The following is a 20,996-nucleotide window of genomic DNA, read 5'->3' on the forward strand; positions in this document are numbered from 1 at the left end:
AAACAAACAAACAAACAAACCAAAGGGGCTACAGAGAAGGCTCAGTGGTTAAGAGCACTGCCTGCTGCTCTCCAGGAGGACCTGGGTTCAATTCCCAGCACACACATGGCAGCTCACAACTGTCTAACTCCAGTTCCACGGTACCTGATACCCATGGCAAAACACCATAAAGTTATGCACATGAAACTAAAAAGTAAATCAATTAATTAAAAATAAAAAACAAACCAAAATAAATAATGTAAATATATGTGGAAGTTTGCTCTATTGACTAATTAAGAATCTTCATTTAAATCCACCGATAATGACTTTTCCAAGTACAGAATCTGACTTAAGTCACAAACTGTATGAAACTGAGGAGTCTCCTAGCCTTTGTTATGGGGGTTGTTTGTTGTTCTGTCATTTTATTTTTTTGGCAGTTCTGAGACAGTGTTATGCAATGTAACCCTGGCTACTCTATGTAGCCCAGGTTGACCTTGAACTTACGAACTCATGGCAGTCACCCAGCCTTGGCCTTCCAGGTAGTGGAATTTCAGGCATGTGTCATCATGCTTGGATCCTTAGTTAGCATCCTGTGTGTGGGAACAGGGGTGTGCATGTGAAGAGAATCGAACAGCAGACTCGGTCTTCATACAGAAGGCGCCTCCCCTTCTTTTGTTTGAGATAAGGCTTCTCACTAGCTTATACAATCCCCAGGAACTCTAGACCAGATGGGAAATCCCAGGGATCTCCAACGCACCTCCTGCCATCACTAGGATTTTCAGACATTTACCATCACGCCCAACATTTTGACATGGGTCCTGGGAATTGAACTCAAAGTCCTCAAGCCTATGAGAAAAGCCTTTTACAGCCTGAACCATTCCCCGGACTCCCTAGTCTCTCTCTTTACTATGAGACTGTTCTTCAGCCATTCTTTCATAGAAGGTCTCTCAAGGTGGGTTTGTCTCGTAATTATTTCTTTGTTGTTGTTTGTTCGTTTGTTTTTGTGTGCGTGGTTTTTCAAGACAGGGTTTCTCTGTGGCTTTGGAGGCTGTCCTGGAAGTAGCTCTTGTAGACCAGGCTGGTCTCGAACTCACAGAGATCCACCTGCCTCTGCCTCCCAAGTGCCGTAATTACATGCATGCATCACCACTGCCTGGTTTCGTAATTATTTTCTTACTTAGTTCAGAGAGGGCAAGAATTCCAGGCCTGGGGCAGGCAGGGAATACTGTAAGCTTGGACCAAAATGTAAGAAAGAGCTCAAAACATTGGTGACATGTCAAAACAGGCTACAGCACCCAACTATAAGGGCATAATGACCAAATTTTAGGAAAACCTGGGTAACAATGTAGTTCTATTTTTGGATTATAACAATTCAGCAAGAATCTCCAAGTCCATACTCCAATAAATAAGTGGTATTTGTAATGGAAAATGAAGTTCTGCCTTGCCGTAGACTTCCAACTTGCAAATGCAGAAGCCACAATAAGAGGAGAAACTCACTGGCAAACAGCATAGTGATAACTGACTCACAACAATTCTCGATGACACTAAAATTAGTGGAGGGGAAAGGCGTTGAGAAATAAGAAAACTGCATGGTTCTGAAGGCCTCCCAACAAGATATCTAAATTCAGAAGAATGAACATCTTACAGAAGAGAAGCCGGCCACATCCCACTTACCCAAGCACTAGGACAGACACATAAATCCCGCGCCTCCTGGACTGATACACCGAGGAGGACGCGGCATCGTTTGCTCCACAGAAACTGCTGAGCACTTGGTACTGGCCAGATAAGCTGTCCCCAAGGTTCTATGATGTTGTAGAACAATGCCGACGACAACAACAAAAAAAGGATGAAAACAACTTGCATCCCCGTCTCCCGAGAACAGACTTCTGGGAGTGTGACTAGGGGCCAGAGTCTGTACACACTGTAACCTCGGAGAAGTCACACCGACTTTCTTGACTTTCTTTTACAGAGGCGGGTCCGCTCCAGGTCAGAACCTGTGAGAGTTCTTACATTCCGGACTCAAGATATACTCTGGCAGAAGACTTAAAGCTGGAGCAGGGAAGCCAGGTCACCATTGTCAACAGCAGGCGGGCGCAGAGCGTACAGCAGGAACTGGGTGACCTGCAAGCATCCTGGGTTTCTGGACTTGGAGAGACGCCTGGGCTAACACCATGAAGCTGCAGGCAAAAGCAAGCAAAGCTGCAGAAGAGATGACTGGAGAAGATAAGACTGAAACTGGATGCTATTTCTTTCCTCCCCTCTCTTTTTTCTTCTTTTTTCTTTTTTTTTTTTTTTTTTTTTTTTACCTCAAACTCACAGAGATCACCTGCTTCTACCTCTGCCTCTGCTGGGATTAAAGGCGTGCGTCACCAACGCCCAGCTGGATGCTGTCACTAAGGGTGGCTATTTGGGGATGACTCAAGACCTTGAACTTGAACGGCGCTCTACCTGACATCATTTCAATCCTCCAATCACAGCCCCTTACTAATGACAACGAATTTCCGTGCTTCCTGTCACTTTTGGTGCATTTCACCGTTATGAGAACAGTGACGTCATCTTTACAGGTAGCGACGTTAGAACTGCATAAGGAAGGAGGCGAAATGGCTCATGGGGGTAGCAGGCTTGCTGTGCAAAGCCTAATGACCTGGGCTCAATTCCCTAGAACCATGGGAAAAAGAAAACTGACTTGACTGAGTTGTTCCCTGGCTGCTACAGCTATGGTACAGCATTTGCACAGACAGACACATACAATAACAACAACAACAACAACAAAAACAACAACAACAACAATAATAATAATAAATAATAATAATGATTATTATTAATTTAATTATATTTTTAAACCATTAAAAGAGAGGAAGTGCCTTGATCAAGATTATACTGATAAAAAAGAGTGTACTCTGATAGCTAGCAGAATACTGCAGAATTAATGTGGGGAGAAGTCCACAGTCCAACCCAGGCCTCTCCCTCTGGGTGGGACTGTTATCATACTAAAGGCACACAGGCCTTCCCTCAGTGGAAACTGGTGAGACAGGTACCATTGCCTGAATGGAAAGCCTGAAACTTTGCTCAAAGCTTGCTACCAAGAAGGTCTGAATTTAAGATGCATTCTCTGTTTGTGTGGCTTCAGGTCCCGGCTCCTGAGGACCCTGCTCTGTACTGATAAATTCCTTGTTTAAGGCCTAGCACCCTATGAGCAATAAGCAGAATGGGCAGACAAAGGAAAGAGAGCTCCTGCTCATTGCGAGTTGAGGAAAACAAATCTAGGGAGGTGAAGAAGGGTTGTCACCAACACCAGAGCACCTGGCACACCTGGCACACTGACAGAACTCACCGCCTTCGCCAGACACGACAGCTACACACAGAGACCTATTTCACAGACATATTACAGACAAGACCTGCTATACACAGAGACCCGCTCAAGTCCTACTCTGCACACAGAACTACTGCATAGAAACCTACTACATACAGAGAATTACTATAAGCACAAACATCTGGAATTAACTAAAACCCAAGCATCTGGGCAGACTTATGAGGGATTTTTCTCAACTGGAGCATTTGAAGTCTGAAGCTCTACCCTACATCAGGGCCACACCATCTGATGGCAGCCTACGTAAGAGGACATGGAAAAAGAAAACTTGTTTTTTACCTGCCTGCCCTCATGGCCACTAGCAAGCTCCTATATCTGCACCTGAGGCATTAATTCACTGATTTTACAGCCTAAATCTTTGGGATTCCAACATCTACTGAAGACAATGGGGTGTAAAGCTGGTCTACCAGACAACTCTAATAAATCCCCCTTTAGTATATATTAATTCTATCAGTTCTGTTTCTCTAGAGAACCCTGACTAAGACAACTCCACCTCCACCAGACTGTATTAGAGAAGAGATATCCATGGAGGTTAGGTAGAGGACTGAGATTGCATTGTGTCTCTAAGAGATAAGACACGGAACAGGGCTGGTGAGATGGTCTTCTGGGTGAAGAAGTTTGCAGCCTACCTAGCCTGAGGACCTGAGTTCCATCCCAGGAGCCCCCATGGTGGAAGCAAAGAATTAAGTACAACAAGTTGTGTTCTGACTACCATACGTGTTCCCATACATGTCCATATGCATGCACGCACGTGAAACAAATGAGTATTTCTTTTTTGAAGGAGAGTGAGAAACACCCGATAGCCCCTGCACCCGAGCTCTTGTCCCCACTGTGAAGACACAAGAAGGCGGACATCGATCGCTAAGATGACACACTTGCTAGAAACTGAATGGCTAGCACCTTGTCCTTGAACTTCTCAGTATTCAAAACTGAGAAAATTTCATGCTGAAGCCATTCAGGAAAGGACTTTTGTCATGGCAATGAACAGACAACAAGAAAGGGCATCACCATAAATAAACCAGACTAGGGCCCACATTGCTCTCTGCTTTAAATTATACATATGTGAGGTTATTTAAATAAGAATGTCCCAGCCAGGTGTTGGTGGTGCACATGCCTTTAATCCCAGCACTCGGGAGGCAGAGGCAGGCGGATCTCTGTGAGTTCGAGGCCAGCCTGGTCTCCAGAGCGAGTGCCAGGATAGGCTCCAAAGCTACACAGAGAAACCCTGTTTCAAAAAACAAAACAAACAAACAAAGAATGTCCCTCGTAGGCTCATATATTTGAATGCTTAGTTATTTGAGAAAGGTTGGAACAATTAGGAGGCCTTGTTGGAGGAAGTGTGTCCCTGGGGATAGACTTGGAGGCTTCAAAAGCCCAAGCCAGACCCAGGCTCGCTCTCTTTCTGTTGCCTACGGGTCAGGATGCAGAACTCTCAGCTACTTCTCCACCATGCAATGCTGCCATGGTCCTCCTCATAATGACAGCAGACTAAGCCTCTGAAACTGTAAGGAAGTCCCAATTAAATACTTTCTTTTATAAGAAAGCCTTGGTCATGGTGTCTCTTCACATCAACAGAACAGTGACTAAGTTGATATGATTGTCTATATCATTGCAAATATAAAACCAAAGACACTTTATTTAAAAAAAAATAATAAACAAGGGCTGGAGAGATGGCTCAGTGATTGAGAGCGCTGACTGGTCTTCCAGAGGACCCGGGTTCAACTCCCAGCAACCACATGGTGGCTCACAACCACCTTGAATGAGATCTCGTGCCTTCTGTTGGCAATGCAGGCAGAAGACTGTATACATAATAAATAAAATCTTTAAAAAAATAAAATAAAATAAACAAAATAGAGCATGTTTGCTCTTTCTTCTCCCAAAGGAAGTGTTGAGGCAAGATGTCAGACAGCCCAGGCTAGCCTTAAACTCACCATGTAATTGAGGCTAGCCTTGAACTTCTGATCTTTCTGTCCCTACGTCCCAAGTGCTGGGGTGGCCAGTGTGCACCACTGTCAGGTAACTAACATTTTTTTCTTACACCCTATTGTGCCCGTGGTTGTTGCAAATGTTACTTGGAAATGGGTCTTTGCAGACATGATAAAGTAAGAGACATAGATGGAAAGTTGATCCATAAGAAGAGAGGCATAGATAGACACAGGAGAGTAGGCCGTGTGAGAACAGCTAGAGTCATGTGCCTTCAAGCCAAGGAAATGCCTAGAGTGCCCAGCAGCCATCAGCAGCCCACAGAAAAGGGCTGGATCACAAGGACAGCTCCGTACCAGACTTGTTGCCTCCACATCCATGGGAATGCATCCCAGAGGACTTGAGCAATCTAGCTTGCTTCTGGTTGTTAAGCATCCCTAGAAAAGTAACCTGCACCCTGTGCTGGCTAGTGTGATGTCAACCTGGCATGAGTCGGAATCATTTGGGAAGAGGGACTCTCCATTGAGAAAATGCTTATAGCAGATTGGAAATGGTCATTGGGTATTTTCCTGGCTGGTGACTGATGTGACAGGGCCCAGCTCACTGTGAGTAGTGCCACCCTTGGGCTGTTGGTCCCAAGTGCTATAAAAAAGCAGGCTGCATAAGTCACAGGGGAGCAAGCCAGTAAGTAAGCAGCCCTCCTCCAGGGCCTCTGCATCAGTTCCTGCCTTCAGGTTCCTGCCCTGACTTCTCTAGATAATAGCTACAAAGCTAAACTGAAATAATCCCTTCCCTCCCTAAGTTGCTTTTGGTCATGGTGTTATCACAGCAGCAACAATAGATAGAAAGATAGATAGATAGATAGATAGATAGACAGACAGACAGACAGATAGATAATGAACTCACTAAGATACACCCCCAGTGAGTTTTCATACTTCATTGAATAAGAAAGACTGAGGGTACAAAGCCATGTAGGAAAAATTTAACGCATGGACAAATGAGAGTTTTGCATACAACTAACTGGTCATCAATTCAACCATGTTGAAGAAGAGGCCTGAATCACGACATGAGCTGTAGTAGTAAGTAAAATTATTTGAGCTTTCAGGGGACAAAAAAAAAAATTGTTGACATGCCTGTTAGGAAGGATATTTCAAGGGATATTTCAAGGAAGACTACTATGGGCTGAGTGTTTGCATCCACGTAAAACATCTATGTTGATCACCCCCCAACACACACCTTCAAGGAGGTGGGGCCTGTAGCAGGTGACAAAGTTGTGAGAGTAGAACCCTGTGTCCTACAATAAGTGTCCTTAGGAAAACACACCACAGAGCTGCCTCATGCCACCCACCGGGTGTGAATTGGAAGACAAGCTGGCCTTGAGCCAGAAAGCGGGCCCTTGCCATACACTAATGCTATGAGCCCACAGTCTGGGACGCCCAGTCTCCAGAACCACCAGCAACCAGCTTCTCTCATTCAGCAGCCACACAGCCTACAGCACTTTAATATATATATATATATATATATATATATATATATATATATATATATATCAGGCCAAAGTGCACTAAGACAGGAGCACTGGAGAAAAGAGGAAGCAGAAGCGAGCAAACCCTTCCTGCTCCATAAATATTGGAACATGAACAGTGAACAGGAAGCTCTTGTGTCTGGAGGGGGACTTGTGCAGGTCTAAGGAGTCACAGGAAGTTTTATCAGTCAGCCCCGTTGGAGGCCCTTCAGCAACAGGGCCTCTGCACAGAGGAAAGCCCCTCAAGAAGCACCTGCACTACCCTTCTCCCCAAGCCTGCCCCATTTTCCCTGTCAGCATTGCCCTGGGTCTATTTTGACAATGCTATTTCCACCCTGTGCCCTCCCAAACCCTACAGACACAAGGAGCCCTGCCCACCCTGGGGACGGATCATTGTAGAGGAAAGCCCAAGGCCTTGCTGCCAGGCACAGGAGGCTATGAAAATGGGGCTGTCTGTGCCCCGCCCCGCAACCTGTGGGCTGCAGCTGGGAAACAGAGCTTCCGGGCACGGGCTGCACGGGCTGCATGGGTTGCAGAGGGAGTGGGTGTTTCGGGGGAAGTTGGGAATGTACAGAGCTGTGGGGGCTGTAGGTGAGCGATGAGGGAGGGGAGCAATGATTTGAGTCTCCAAATGACCCACTAGAATACAGATTCCGGCTCAAGCGATGACAGGAAATGAGAGACTGGAACTGTAGATACCCATCGGGGCTCATCAAGGCAAGATTCACAGCACTGTCTTACAGAGACGGAAAAGGAGAAGAATTGAATGTAGGAGAGGGTAAGAAGAGAAATTGAGGGGCGGGGGAAACAGGAGGCAGAGTAGTGAGTGGTACCAGAACCAGGGAGCCCAGTTAAAGCATCTTTTGTGTCTTTAAGAGCAGTGGGATGAAGCTTGGTGCAATACGGGACACAGAGGCCTTGTGGGCCAGAAGCATCTGTTACTGAGAGAGTGCTGCCTGGGGAAAGCACTATATCAGTGACACTGTGAGGGACCAGGCAAAGGGGAGCTTCCAGTGTTCTTTTCAATTACCATGTCTGGCCACTTGGCTCACAGTCCTTCACAGCCACAGTCATTTGCTTGGGTTGAGCCACTGCAAGGCACATCCCCACGTACAGTAGCCGAAACATCAGGCATAGACAGCAAGAGGACGCCTGTGATAAGGGCTTTGATGAGGTGACACATATATAGTGCCTGGGACATCAAAAATAATGGACCTGAGCTATTACGACACTGCCCCTCTTAGTATTGTCTCCATCGCCATCAATAGCGACTAGTTCCACAGACTCCTCCGGAGAGCAGCTCATTAGTGGACCCAACACCGTTCTGTGGGGCTCCCGGTGTCTAGAGTGCCTCGGGGAAGGGACTGAGTGACTGATGCAACACACACACACACACACACACACACACACACACACACACACACACACATTTGAAGGAACGACCAAATCCCTGGTTGAATTCCCATCACATTGAGATCAGATGTTGAAAGTGAGGAGGTGTCCGGTAGGTCACAAGGGGTAAGACCAGAGACCAAGTCCCTTTCTATAGTCCCCAGAGTCTGATGCTGTGAACATTGCAATGCTGGTTAGATACCTAATCAGCGTCTATGTGGAGATTAAACAGTAGCATCAGTCAGTAAGGGCTCCAAAGATCATCCATCAGTAGGGGCTCCATGTTGGGCAAACATCAAAGCAGGGTCATAGCCAGGTAAGGACAATAGCTCATGATGATTCAAATGGGTCCCCTTGCTGCAAAGCTTGGGTTTGCACAGGGGCAACTTTATGTCCACAGCTGTCTAAGGGCCCTCCGGCTTGATACAGATGTCGTTGCCCAGACAGTTAGATACATTGTATCTATTCAGTTTGTCAATTTGGTTGGCCAGCTTCCCCCAGACAGTTGGATACATTGTATCTACCCAATGTGTCAATTTGGCAGGGCCAGGAGATACTAGGATAATGGGTTAAGGGCATTTCCATGCACGGTTGATGATGGCGCTTCCAGACAAGGAGGGAAGAAGAGTGCGAGCACTCACCCAGCCCACTGAGGATCGGAACTCAATGGCGATTAGCAAGATGAGTAAGCAGGCAGGTAGAGTGAGGGAAATCCTGTTTTTGCCTGGTGCCGGAACGGAGACAATCTATAGCTCCATCCCTCTATGCGCGTCACCACCTCCCCTCGTCTCCAGAGAGACACTGCAGACCATAGAAACTTCACAACCTCTGTGGCACAAGTCAACGCTTAAAGAAAAACAAATCCTTCTCCATCTAGACATAGATACAGAGATACATGTTCGTCTCCACCATCCACAGGCTATTTCTCCAGAGAATCCCGACTAATACACCTGGCACATTTTAATGACAGCAATAACAGCTCATCTGTTGTTAGCACCTCAACCTGTCACAGACAGAAAGGGTGAGCAGGACAAGGAGGGAACCAGAACATCCTGTCATCATCACAAAGGGTTCTAACGGACAGTATGAGAGCTGAGGCTATGCTTTCAAGGGAGTCACACAAACCCAACTCTATATGATCCCATCACTTCCCACAAAAGCACTGCAAAGAGACAAAGCTATTTATTCCCAGAAGAAACTGAGCTGGGGGGGGGCAGAGAAGGGGGGGCAGGAGAAGTGAGGGGGATAGGAAGGGATCTGGCACATAGCTGGAGGAGAAGACAGGAGACAGGTAGAGCATCAGGCAGGTCCCAGCAGGTTTGAGGGCTAGATTCGGAAGCCCTGTAGCTTTCTACCACTAGTAGCTTTCATGCAATGCAATGCAATCTCCCCCAGACTCCAGCCTCTTCGTTAGGAAAATGCCAGCCATGCTCTTGGGAATTCCCCGGGTACAGGAACAGCAGTTCTTCCTCCAGTACTGCAGGCACCCCGCACAGTGGCATCTCAGTAAACACAGAGCAATAAAAAAGTAAAGACTCGTGCAATAAAAGAAAGCAGACAGGAAGGAAAAAACTTTATGATCTGTGAAGAGCTAAGCAGATGGTAAGGCTCGCTTTGCCTCTGGAAGCGGGCAGGGCAGCCCTTGTTTGGAAAGTGGAGACTTGGGTATAATCTTCACTTTGAAGGCCCAAGTCAGCATGCTGGATATCAGACAACCTAAGAGTCCCCAAGCATGTCCTTTGCCTTCGCCCATGCTGATGTCAAAGGGTCAGGTTAGTGAGAGAAGATCTTATTATCCCAGGAGAAGAGTCGATGACCAAGAAAAAGGAGCCCTGCTTCTACAGGTCAAATCAGAGCCTGCTGGTACAGCAATGGGCCCTGCAAATGCCACAGCCAGGCCTTGACTTCGGTAACAATTCCTGTTTTAGTTACAGCTGGGATGCATGTTCCTCTGTGTGGCCAGCTGCTAGACTGACACTCACAAATGCTCCTGTCTTTAGGGGCAGGACCAGCTGCTGCCCCCACCTCTACAGAATCTATGGTGGTGGGCATCCATGAGGAAAGCACGTGACCAGTTATCATCAGAGAGGAGCGTCATCAGAAGAGATAAAATTAGGCACAGTTCCCGCCCCATGTACAAATCCCTTCTCTTTATTTGCCCTCATGATTCGATACTCATTGAACTCTGCCTTTAGTACTAAAAATATACTCTAGGTCAAATGCAATGCACCAAAACCTCAATACGAAACCACAAGAAATAGCAATAGCAAATGGGCCAGTACCGGGGGCGGCTTGAATAGACGCTGCTGACAAGGGTAGAACACAAGTGGGCCAGGAGTTCTTTTTACTACGGTGAACACTGAATAAAGGAAGCAGTCTTGCCACATGTACCTTGTGGCTAATGAGTAGTGTTGGTTGGCTCATGTCTACAGGCAGGAAGGCAGAAGCCCGCAGCTGTCCGATCACCATAGCCAAAGGAGGCCAGCAAAGGCATAGTAGGCGGAGAACTAAGAATAGTAGACAGGGAAAGAGAAGCCAGGGGTGAGGGGTGGGGGGTAAAAGGGCAAGGGGCGGGCCAACGAGTATGTCTTCTGTGTCTTTTGTCTAGTTCGTACAGCGCCTTAGCTCTGATAGTTTATTAATTAAAAGGGATTCATTCTTAGCTCATGGTTCTAGATGATAGGCAGTGTAAGACCAGATAACTATATCTAGTCAGCATCTGGAGAGTAGGAAGGGTAGGAAGGTGCCCTGGCTGGTTTTGTGTCAACTTGACGCAAGCTGGAGTCATCAGAGAGGAAGGAGCTTCAGCTGAGGAAATGCCTCCGTGAGATCCAGCTGTAAGGCATTTTCTCATTTAGTGATCAATGCGGGAGGGCCCAGCCCATGGCGGATGGTGTCATCCCTGGGTTCTATAAGAAGGTGGCTGAACAAGCCATAGGGAGTAAGCCAGTAAGAAGTTCCCCTCCCCTCCGGGGGCTCTACTTCAGCTCCTTTGTCCGGGTTTTGGCCCTATTTGAGTTCCAGTCTTGACTTCCTTCTGTGATGAAGAGCAATGCTGAAGCGTAAGCCTAACCAACCCTTTCCTCCCCAACTTGCTTTTTGGTCCTGGTGCTTTGTTGCAGCAATAGAAACCCTAACTAAGACAGAAGGGAAGCGAGCTCATCCCCAAGATGCACTTGTGAGTCATTAATTGTCATTAATCAAGAACAATCCCTCTTTTGTTTCTGAGGCATTTCCTCTGGTATATCAGATGGTTCACTAAGCTTGATCCCTCTTCTCTTTCATCCAATGCCCACAGCACCGGAGTAGGAAGCAACTCACGAAATACATAGTTCTACCAGATAACACTCTAGGCTCAGCAAGACTCAACGGAGCACAGACAAGTAGACAAGGGTCTGTAGAAAGTCTTGGATGTCACGTCTTAACCTCACCAGGGTAGATACAGACTTAGTGAGACTCTAACACAAGACGGAGTTAGAGGAGAAAACACGGGTTGTGCTAGGCAAAAGAAGGAATGTCTCAACTGTGTTCTGACCTTATTACCGGACCCTTTACCAGCAGTCACCCACAGCAAATCAACACAACTGATTCTCCCATGAGGCAATGGTTTCTCCAAGTAGGAGTAGGGGGTGTGTGCCAAGCACTATGGTCAAGCAAATAGAAAAAAAATGCTGAGAAAGAGAGCCAGGATATGGATGAATGGGAAGTCAGCTTCCCAAGCACTCTGAATTGCCATAGGAAGACCTGTAAAGAACACTAAAACATGCCCCAAATGCTGCTACACAGACTACCCATCTCAAAGTTCAATTTTGTTTCCACAAGACTTAGAAAGAAACCATCCCTTGCTTACCTCGATTTTCCAAATCCCCAAATACTCCAGCTTTATCTTAGGAAAGGATGACTCTCAAGTCCTTCTGCAATGCTTAACAGGCGTGCTGGAATATGAAAGAAAAGGAAAGGGGTGTTAGTATCAATGCTGAACAGATTTGAGAAGGAGATGTTTCATTCATTTAAAAAGTTAACTACTAAGAGCTGGCAAAAAAAAAGCTCAGTGGTAAAGACACTTGTCGCCAAGCCAGACAGCTTGAGTTCAATCATATAATACACATGGTAGAACGAGAGAGCTAACCTACTACTGAGTTATCCTCTGACTTCCATGCAAATGCCCACACAACATAATAATAGGTTGATTGATGAAGTAAATAAATAAATGTTTTTAAAAAAGAAAAGAAAGGAAAAGCTAGACCAACTATGATAGAAAAAGACTATGGGGGGGGTGGTTGGGGAGGAGGGAAGGGAGAAGGGAACTGGGAGTGACATGTAAAACAATCTTGTTTCTAATTCAAATAAAAAAAGATTTAAAAAAAAAGAAAGAAAAAGACTATAATTGACAGAAGGTGGTGGCTCACACCTTTAGTCCCAGCACTCGGGAGGCAGAGGCAGGTGGATCTCTGAGTTCGAGACCAGGCTGGTCTACAAGAGCTAGTTCCAAGACAGCCTCCAAAGACACAGAGAAAGCCTGCCTCAAAACACACACAAACACACACACACACACACACACACACACACACACACACACACACACAAAGAAAGAAAAAAGAAAAAGACCATAATCCTATATTTGGGAGACAAAGTTAGAAGGACTTCTTTGAATTCGAAACTAGCCTGGGTCATATATTGTATCCAGCCAGTGCTTGCCACATAGCAAGATTCAGTCTGAAAGAATATCAAAGTGAGAAGCAGAGGAGGGAAAAGGCATTTATTGACCAATTCTTTTTTCTTTTCTTTTTCATTTTTATTTGAGCATGTACAAGTGTGGGCATGCTCGCATGGAAATCAGAAGACAACACACGGGACTCAGTCCTCTCCTTCCACCATGTAGGTTCTGGGGCTCAAATTCAGATCATCAGCCTTAGCAACAGGTATCTTTACCCAATGAGCCATTTTGTAACCCCCCCCCCTTTTAAAAAATGTCATTATCAGTGAGCAATTCTCATGTGCCAAGCCTATGTTAGGCTTTTTTCCCCCCTGTTTTGATCTCTTTATGTTCCTAAATCAATCACATAGGCAACAAGGCCACGGCTGATGGTTGGGTCTTAATGATCGCCCCATGTCATCACCCATCAATCATGTTCCCCTCCCTACTGGAATTTTCATTCATCTGACTGCAAGAACTCTGGGCACTGAGGAATAAGAAACCTATCTTCATTCTGATAACAGCCTTGTGCCCAGCGCCTAGCCCGTTATGTGCATACGAGTGGTGCAAGCCATGGATGCTGCACCCGACAAACTCATTCTGTTAGCAAAGCGCTCATCTAGCATCATGGGATTTGTAGACTGGCATCATGGGATTTGTAGGCACAGTGAATTATTCAGGCAATGACAACAACAGCAAAACAAATAGCCTCTACTGCTGTGGGATAATCCTTCTGTACACTGTAAATATGTATTGCTCTCGTTGTTAATAAAAAGCTGATTAGATTGACCGATAGCTGGGCAGGAAGACATTGGGCGAGACACCTCATACAGAGAGAATGCTGAAGAGGGGGCGGAGTCATAGAAGTCGCCAACAGATGCAGGGAGAAGCCAGATGAACAAGCAGTACTTAGAAAAGGTTCCAAGCCACATAGGAGAGCATAGATAAGAAATATAGCTTGATTTGAATATAAGAGTTAGCTAGTAATAAGCCAGAGCTATTGGCCAAGCATTTATAAGTAATATTTAGTCTCAGTGTTTGTTATTTGGGAAATGGCTAAAGGGACTGGAAAACTCCGTCTACACTCTACAGAGACTCTTATCCTCAGTGTTCTCTGAAACAGCTACGGAAAGGAGGCCAGAAGAAACAGTGTAGTGTGGACAATGAATGAGGCATAGAAGTGCTAGGCCCTATGAGCCAAGGGAGAACTTTATTAGCTACCTACAAAGCCCAAAGCCCCAGGCCCTCGTGTCTAGCCTGGTGGATGCAGATATGTCTTCTGCCCTCCCAGGGATAGGTACACTGCAGTGTGGTACCCGGAGAAAGTCACAGTGCACGATTCCATGTGCTATGGGGGACCCCTTCCCTGGAGAACCAACTCCCCCTCCTCCTTGCAAACCCCTGAGGACCTTGGCAGCCAGGACTCTGATGAGATAGAACTTAGTTAGCACAGACTCAGCATAAAAGAGGCTAGAAAGTTCCTCAGGGAATTAATTTGACCTTACACTAGGAGCGGCTCACCAACTGTTCTTGCCACAGAGCTGGGTGCAGAGAACACAGTGTGGACTTTGTATTTCTCCTGAGGCATCTCCCCCTCTCTCTTCCAGAGACACCTTACCCATACTGCGCTCATCTGAGCTCCTCTGGATGTCACATTCTTCCCTGGAATGTGCTAGTACCACAGCCCCTCAAGGCTGAGTGAGTTCCCACCGCCCCAACAGTGCTGGTTTAGTTCAGCCAGGGCTCAGAGATCAGTTCCGGGCAGATGGGGGTGAATTCCCCTCCCCAGAAAGTCCTGCTGACTAGTGGTGGCCTCAGAAAAATGTCCTCTTGTCCCCAGCACCTCTGCACTCAGCAAGCAGCCACCCACACATCGCTGGCATCTATACCAGGAAAGGACTCTGAGCCTTCTGGTCACACTGCAATCACTTTGTGACCCTAAAAGGGCAAGAGCATGGCTTCCTGGATGTTGGTGGGCTCTTATCAGACCATGCTGGGGACAGCCCACCACTACCCCTTTGCAAGTCCTCCTCCGGAGCCTCAGCAAGAACTTGAGCTCTCTGAACCCTGCTGTCTCATTTCCAAGGACTGTTCTTGGTGTAAAATGAGAGTTGGGGCAGAGTTCAAAGCACTTAGACATGCCAGGTATTATGGATGCTTCATGAGCACACATTGGAGACTTAACTAATTAGTTGACCCTAACAGGATGAAAACACCAGAGGTCTTCCCCCTTCTCATGGCACCTCAGTTACCCAGGGAGGATAATCTGTGTGTGGCTTAAGGCCTGGTTTGCTCTTCCATGAGAAATATGCAATGACAGAACCAAGCGAGGCAACGTTTGAAGGAGGCTACCAAAAAAAAAAAAAAAAAAAAAAACAGGTATGGCTGAGTTGCTGGTTTCTAGGTTGGCTCTCTGTCTCCTCGGTAATAGGGGAGGGACAAGGACACAAAAATAACGCAGCGTATTAGCTCCTGCTGAAAAAAACAGGGACCTCTCTTCCCAAGGTTGTCAAACTGATGAATGTTTTCAATCAATGCTTTTAACCATGCACAAGGAGCGATGATCTATAAAAATTAAGGAACTAGAGTTTCTAAGTTTCTCCCAGGAGCTTCAGGCAGAGTGTAGGGGAAGGCATGGAGTCCTGGGGGTCTCAGAACTTCAGGATATAGAGTGGGGAAGTCTCAATCTCTCCTTAACATACAGAAGGTATACAGTCACACACCCCTACACGCCGACAGAGATGAGCTAGGGATAACACACACATGGAGCGACAGACTCCATTGTCCACTTTGAGGGGACCAGCTCAGAAATCCCGCAGACAACCCAACAAAAGAGCGAGGGTGGGAAGAGAGCCAGCAGGCAACAGGCTCTGCTGCTCACTGTCCTGTCACATCCCTGACGACACTGTCCCCAAGAATAGGGCGTGAGCTTGCTCCCTGCCATCTGACATGGCCAACCAAGCCATGGGTTCGCTAAAGTCCCTTTGGCATTGCAAAAGGTCAACTGCTGGGACCCAAAGTCTGTGTCCTACTTTCTGTGACTAGGCACAAAGAAGGCTCAGACGGATCCAGGCCACCCAAGACCCTCAAGAATTAAGAGGCAGAGGGCTGACTTGGTGATCACTCTATAGCCCTTCTGCTCGGGGATCCACAGCAGAATTCTAAGCAAGTGCTGGGTCCCTCTTCTTCTACTCCTCACCACAAGCCCAAAGGCAAGGCCATGTAGTCGTCTTTGCAACAAAAGGGGAGGCACACACTGGCTAAGTAACTTGAACAAAGATAGGCAGCACCTGGGTAAGGCAGGGGTCCATGGTTAAGGATGGAGACACGGACACAATCCATCACGACCAGACCTCCTCTCAGCAGTGTGCTTCATCATCTGGGGCAGCTGGCTGTTTGCTTAGATTGTGGGGCCAGCTGGCTGCACAGACGGTTGCCAGCACCAGCTAGCCGTCGTAGCAATCTTATACACTTGGCAGGAAATGGTGAGCCCGTTAGAAAGTAAGTGACCACCGGTGGATTTCTGACCAGGAATCCATCCAAACACCATCGACCACTGCAAACTGATCAGTGTGGCAGATTACTGGGGCACCTGGAGCAGCTGGGGAAAGCTAATAACTGGCCACTCCCAGAGAAGTTCCTGAGCACAGGCGTAATATTGGGATGTATTTGCTCTCCCCAGAGAAAGTCCTGGAAAAGGTCAAATGTGGGTACTGATGAATGGTTCCAGGAGGGTTGGCCAGCGCTGGCTCCCAACCTTGCTGAATTCTATGAAATCCAGCAGAGCTGAACACGAAAGCAACAGGTACAATCACAGGGCATTGGCCGCCAGGGTGGACATCAGAGCTTCTCTGGTCCTGTTCAAAGACAGAGAACAGTCACCTTCTGGGATGCAGAGGAGCAGGCAAAATGACACAATGCCTGGCTCCCAGTGGGGGGTTGATAAGTACTTTGTTATTCTCAGTGTCTCGAAGCTAGGAAGTTCATTTATTCCTACTTCCTATTGATTTCTTAGAGAATGGGGTTAGTTCTCACAAAGGTTAGAGAGTGAGTATTTGCTATCCCAGTGTTCAGTCATAGAAGCAAGGCTGCCCCCCCCCATCTCTTCCAAGTGCACCTGCTTGCCCTTCCAACTTCTGCCATGTTGTAAGGCAGATACCGTTACTCAACCATTGACTTCCGGAAGCCCAGAAACACAAGCCTAAGCAAACATCTTTCCTTGATCAATTCCTAAGCCTCAAGTATTCTGAGACTTATATATACTTACTGAAAACAACAAATGGACCAAGATGTTTGCTTTCTTTTAGATACAAAAGAGAAAAAATTAATGCATTACTGTGTGAACCAGCGTTGAGCATGTATCAATGATCAAGCCCATGCATCATTGGGCTTCTTCCCTGGTCCACAGTTGTCAGTCTTCCTGTTTTCAGGAGACAGATGGTCTGAATTTTACAGAGTTGTCCAACCTTTTGATATTGCAGTATGATGTTGTCATCTACAGAAGTGATGGACTGCACTAACAGGTATCCTGAGACTCAGATGGCCTGCAGGTGACAAGTGGGGCACCCCTGGTTCCAAATGACTAAACTAGTATCCTGGACAATGCCTAAGGGTGTTGACAATTTGATCACCGAGAGGTAAGTTCACATGTCTCTGACACCCAAGCACGACTGGCAAAAATCATCAAGGAAAGTCAACCTCAAGAAATTCAACTCAGGCAGTGTGAGCACCCTACTCCACACAGGAACCTTGAGAAAATGGCAGGAACTCATCATTTCCACTTTCGGGCTCAAGAAGCCAAAACCCCAGAAGGCACAGAAACAGCACCTCAGGTTCCACAGAGGGGAGGCTGGGAGGAGCACAAGAAGGTACAGCTTCTAGTAACTAGGAGGTGAAAGACAGGGTGTCCTCAAAAGGGACAGTGAGGACCACCTTGGTCCTTTGACGAAAGGGTATTTGGTTCCAGACCTCTGGTTTCCAAGCCAATCGCCCTGAGCAGGCGTCATGGGTCAGGGCAATATCATGTGTGAAGGATGGAGGAGACACAAGTGCAAACACGCTAGAAAGGTAAGTTCTCACCGGTGAAACTAAGGCTGCGGTGGGGTGTGGGAGGCTTCTGGAAGGTCTCAGGCGCCGGAAGATTTTCCTGAGCCATTAGAACTGTGTCGCCTCATAGCTGTCCACCTCAAACTTTCCTTTTCATACCTGCACTTGCATTCACCTTTCCTTTGCTACCATAAGGGTGTTAAATGATGAAGTCACCACCCAAAGCAGTTTCATTTCTGCAACCTCAAAACCTCCCTTCCTGCCAGCACACTTGGGGCTTGTCACCCAGAACATCAAAGCCATTGCTTTCCGTAAAGCTTTTCCGATCACCTGGGTGACTTGTGTAGATTAAAAACAACCCACTCCCCCCAGCTAGACATCGGCCACTTCCTGCTCTGTCTGGACAAAGGCAAGAGCTGGAAAGTGGTGTAGAGTGTAGCCACAAACACAGGTCCTGAACATCTCCACACACTCCCATCAGCCCTCCTACAAAGGAAGGCAGTTGGGCCAGGCTAGCTATTTCTGTGTCTCTTTCAGATGTAAATGTCAATGATCTCATATTGACTGCATAGAATCTCTACCTACTGACAGCTCATTTGCATACAGGAAAAGTAACTCAAGCAGTTGCACACACACACACACACACCCTAGGCTGTAGTTTTTGGTGACTCACAGAAGAAAGTGTGTAGACTATTTCCATTTAGCTCCATCCTCCAATTACTCAAGTGATGGAAAGTCACAGAGCCAATGGGACCCCAGGGGAAGTTCCAGGCTACTAGGAATTCAAGCAGCAGTTAATGTAAGTTTAGCAGGGAGTTTCCCGTGGTGCACAGGTGCACCGTCAGGTGGGCTGTGATGGAGATTCCCACCCCTGAGAGACCTCCCATACCCATTCATACCTCATCTCAAAAACTCATCCTCTAGAAAGCCAAGGAAACGCTAAGTCCAGTGTTGACCCAGAGCAAGCAAATGGGCCAGGAAGTCCCACCTCTGGAATAAAGACTGACTCTTCCAGAAAGCTAATGTTGAACCACCGCCCACCTCAAAATCCTAGATTATAAACTTCCTAGTTGTAGCCATGATGCATGACAGGTATGAGGAACTCAGTTGATTATTGCCCAAACAGTAAGCACTTGCTCAATGAATTACACACAGTTTCCATAAAGCTTAGATGTCATTCCCCACATACTGGGTGTTTATTATGTACTGGGTACCATCCATCCATCCATAATTAAATGCAGTTACCGAGTACAACTAATTGACACTCAGCTGTCGGCTTCTTTGGAGACAGCCTTAGCTGAACCTTAGTGACCATGGTCAAACTCAAGTATCCTTCTAGGCAAGGCCACAGAGTCACTGGCCAACGCCCATCAGAATTCAGGACGGCGCCAAGGAGCACTATAGTCTGGTCTCTCCACTGCTCTGGGGATGTGCTTTGTTCTGTCACCTCCATCTGTTGACATCTCCATCTGATCCTGACTCCTTCCTTGACTTTCCCAATCATTGATCCCAATGTACTTATTAATCTACACACTCTGAAGGATTCCAATGAGTCTTTTGTTTGTTTGTTTTGTTGTGTTTTGAGACAGGGTTTCTCTGTGGCTTTGGAGCCTATCTTGGCACTCGCTCTGGAGACCAGGATGGCCTCGAACTCACAGAGATCAGCCTGCCTCTGCCTCTGAAGGATTCCAGCATGGCCTGTAATCCCAGCACTCAGGAGGCTGTTGTAAGAGAATAAGTAGTTCTGGCCAGCCTGGGTTATATAGCAAGTTATAGGCCAACCAGGATTGTTGTGTTGTGTTTTGTTTTGTTTTTTTGTAAGGATGGATGCTCAAGGCTCTGTGCCACCAGATAAAGGCTCTAAGCCCAGTAGGGCAGGCAACATTCCTACATGAGGGAAGCAACACATGGACAAGGGTTCTGGATTCAAGGCACAAAACCAGTGAGCAAGCGTTATGAGAAGTGTGCAAATGTTCATGGCTGTTTTAGTGTGTGCATAAGTCCTAGGCCATTAGAGACCCACATGGTCTGTCTTTGTTCCCCCAGCACCCGATTCAGAAAACAACATGAGCAAAACATTCCTCGTGAGATTAGATGATGACCGGGTAGACAAATGAATAACTGTCATCACGTACTGGTTGGACAGCAGAGTCACTTCTGAACCTGCCATAGCACAAACGACTGGCTGCGATGCTTTGATACTTGGTGCATGATGCTTGGTGGACATTTGGCTGTGTCGTGCTTGCATTTCAGTGGTGAAGGTGATAACTAAAGTACTCCTGGAGAACTTCCTGGAGGAGGCAACTGTGATTTACATGGTTTGAAAGAGGGAGAAGAACTGAGGAAGATGTACAAGGGATTAGCATTAGTAAACCAGGCCCTTGGTTTGCTACCCAGTGAACCAAAACACTGGCTTCACATGACAGTCCCAAAATGCAAAGTGTGGAAGCAGTCCAGACCCATAGCCTCCATTACCAAGAATATGAAGCATGGCTCTCCTGGGGTCCATGTGGACAGTTCACAGAAGCCAATCAGCACGCCAATGTGCTTTGGAGACTTGATCCTACAGCGATAGGAAATGAAGGCGATGACAAAACCAGCCCTTGAGTTGTCCAGTTGCTTTGGATGCCTAAGCGTCCATGCTTTTGAAGCAGACAGGGTCTTGGGAATAGCCAGGAGCCCTCATTACGAGAAGATAGTTGGAGGAGCAGAAGCATCCTTGGGAAAATCCAGACCCTGGCCTCAGTGTCCCTGCTGAAAAGGTGTGGACCGTGAGGGATATCCCTAGTCAAGACCCCAGACACTCTGAGTGACCTCCTCTCTGGGGATGACACTTGGAGAAATCTGGGCTACTGAAAAAGAGACGTGGAGAGACGCTCCGGATGTGTGCAAACGAAAGTCGGGGAGTTCAGTGAGAGAGGGTGATGTTTGCTCGAGGCAATTATGAAACGGGTGATGTCACGGAGCTAAAAGTACAGGGCATTCCAGAATACACTGCTGCCTTTGGCTTATTGTCACATGTCCCTGCACTGGGAGAATCTCAACAGCCAAATGTTGGGGCCGTT

The 20,996-nt window shown here is 46.9% G+C and overlaps 1 long non-coding RNA gene across 1 annotated transcript in view; it reads right to left on the reverse strand.

Annotated features, from left to right (window-relative positions):
• LOC113837465 overlaps nt 1–20,636 on the reverse strand; it is a 193,612-nt gene extending 172,976 nt beyond the window's left edge. The window contains exons 1-4 of the long non-coding RNA XR_003488041.2: nt 20,407–20,636; nt 12,040–12,124; nt 1,654–2,156; nt 484–569 (exon numbers count right to left, since the gene is read on the reverse strand). This is a non-coding gene — a long non-coding RNA (uncharacterized LOC113837465). The remainder of the gene's footprint in view (nt 1–483; nt 570–1,653; nt 2,157–12,039; nt 12,125–20,406) is intronic.
• Between the last annotated feature and the right edge of the window lie 360 nt (nt 20,637–20,996).

Source organism: Cricetulus griseus, chromosome 10, assembly GCF_003668045.3.
Source record: "Cricetulus griseus strain 17A/GY chromosome 10, alternate assembly CriGri-PICRH-1.0, whole genome shotgun sequence".
Classification (NCBI taxonomy): Eukaryota; Metazoa; Chordata; class Mammalia; order Rodentia; family Cricetidae; genus Cricetulus; species Cricetulus griseus.